Source organism: Schistocerca gregaria, chromosome 6, assembly GCF_023897955.1.
Source record: "Schistocerca gregaria isolate iqSchGreg1 chromosome 6, iqSchGreg1.2, whole genome shotgun sequence".
NCBI classification, from domain to species: domain Eukaryota; kingdom Metazoa; phylum Arthropoda; class Insecta; order Orthoptera; family Acrididae; genus Schistocerca; species Schistocerca gregaria.
Genome location: NC_064925.1, coordinates 104047661 through 104050221, shown reverse-complemented (window position 1 = coordinate 104050221; position 2561 = coordinate 104047661). Strand labels below are relative to the sequence as shown.

Sequence of the window (2561 nt, the reverse complement as noted above, 5' to 3'; positions counted from 1 at the left end):
AAAAGTACAAGTGTCAAAAGCCACTTTACTCTTACAAGACGATAGAACGCTGACATATAACACACATTTAATAGCAGAAAGGATAACAGTGAATGATATTATGCACTCCGTCATCAGGCCACAAGTGGCCCATCGGGACCATCCGACCGCCGTGTCATCGTCAGCTAAGGATGCGGATAGGAGGGGCGTGTAGTCAGCACACCGCTCTCCCAGCTGTTACGATGGCTTTCTTTGACCGGAGCCGCTACTATTCGGTCGAGTAGCTCCTCAATTGGCATCACGAGACTGAGTGCACCCTGAAAAATGGCAACAGCACATGGCGGCCCGGATGGTCACCCATCCAAGTGCCAGCCACGCCCGACAATGCTTAACGTCGATGATCTGACGGGAACCGGTGTATCCACTGTGGAAAGGCCGTTGCCCGAATGATATTATAAGTAAACAGATTTCTTCTTTTCGATGGCTTGCAAGAGAAGCCCATCACTTGCTACTACTAATCGCCTTAGTCAGTGTTCTGTTTGAGTTCCAGAAGTGTTATGAATTGTTTGCTGACCTCTGCAGTACATTGCTTAATTACTGAGAAAGAAAATGAAGACAAATCAAAAACGAACTGGTATTAGTACAAATGGTTAAGTAGGTTTGTGGACTTGGCATCCGAGCGACGATTTGTTGTGAGCAGTTATCTTTGTCATTTGTTTCGTCTGAGTTGAATTGCATTTATGGACTGGGGCGTGACTCAGTTATTTCTTTGCTTTTCGCTTGTGTTAATGTCTTATATGTGTGCTCAGCAATATCACGCATTATGTATTGTCAATATTGACTGAATTTTTCACTCTACAGCGGAGTGTGCGTTGACATGAAACTTCCTGTAGAATAAAACCGAGACTCGACTCATGACCTTTGCCTTTCGCGACTTCTGGCGACTGAGCTTCCCTTCTTACGCGAATACCTTATCTCCTGCCTTCTAGAGTTCAGAGAAGTTCTGTGAAACTTGCAGGACTGGAAATCTGGAAATTTGTGGTAAGTTCCTATGGCACCAAACTGCTGAGGTTATCGGTCTCTAGGCTTACACACTACTTAATCTGACTTAAACTAACTTACGCTAAGGGCAACACACACACCCATGCCACGGGGAGGACTCACACTTCTGACGGGGGGAGCGGCGCGAACCGTGGCAAAGCGTCGAAGACCGCACCGCTACCCCGCGCAGCGGTTGCAGGAGACTTGGCTTAACCACTACCTTGGGGATTTCTACAGTCTTATTCTGCAATTAGCTTGGGTGTCATTTCCTGCACGTACTTATCCGACGTTCCGAAATTTCCACAATGCTGACCCATGACAACCACGCAAATACTATTCGGGAAAAGTCCGAGATACGCAACGGAGTGCTCGCAACGACAGACGCTTTTACAACGAGCAACGTTTCCTTCATAAATTTTAGCAACGCAGTGACTTCAACTGTGTGTCTCCAAGTGTCTGTAACGGATGTGCACGGACAATGAACGTTGTGAAAACGGACGACTTTCTTCAAGTGTCAACAATAAGAAACATTTGCATAGACAATGTTTGGCAACGTTTGATCTCAGTGACTTGAATGAACACGTTCATGATTCAGAACACGTTCTACAATCAGAGGACAGTGTTCACGTGGAAAGTTCTGTGTTTCTTGGGAATTTACACCTGTACAACACACTCCGCAAGTTTTAACAGTCCATCCGTTTCGGGAGTACCCCAGCCGAAATCGTCAGTACGAGTACAAATATGACTAGCTCAGCCGGCTGGTTTATGCGAGCAGGTTTCCATTCGGGGTTCCTTCCGCGCTGATTCGGGCGATGGAGTTTCATTCGCCAAAGCCGTCCAATCGATAGAAGAAGTGCCAAACAGAAATGATTTTCAAGAAATAAACGAGAGACAGTTTTTTCATCCTAAACTGCCTCCTTGCCGGCCAGGCAGAGTGGACGATGATTGGAAGTTTTTCGCGCTGCATAACAATATCGGTGAAAACACGTATACTATTAGTGACGCGATACAGTCACCGGCTGCCACCGGCAAATCTAATTGCGCCAAAGCGACCTTACTACAACGATTAGCTCAGTCGCCAGAATAGCAGATTCAGCAAGTGATGTCAATGTCTACATCTACATCTACATAGTTACTCTGCAATTCACACTTAAGTGCCTGGCGGAGGGTTCATCGAACCATTTTCATACTACTTCTCTACCATTCGAGTTTCGAATGGCGCGTGGGAAAAAGGAACACCTAAATCACTTCTTCCTACGTAGGTGGCTGTCAACAAAATATTTACGCATTCGGAAGAGAAAGTTCGTGATTGAAATTTCGTAAATAGATCTTGCCGCAAAGAAAACCGCCATTGTTTCAGTGGCTGCCACCCCAACTCGCGTATGATATCAATGACACTCTCACCCCTATTGCGCGATAACACGAAACGAGCTCCCCTTCTTTGCACTTTTTCGATGTCCTCCGTCAGTCCTACCTGGTAAGGATCCCACACTACGCAGCAATATTCCAGCAAGGGAAGGACAAGTTTAATGTAGGCTATC

The 2561-nt window shown here is 46.1% G+C and overlaps 1 pseudogene; it reads right to left on the bottom strand.

Moving 5' to 3' along the window:
* Window positions 1–304: 304 nt before the first annotated feature.
* On the bottom strand, window positions 305–422 carry LOC126279276 (5S ribosomal RNA; annotated as a pseudogene).
* Window positions 423–2561: the final 2139 nt, after the last annotated feature.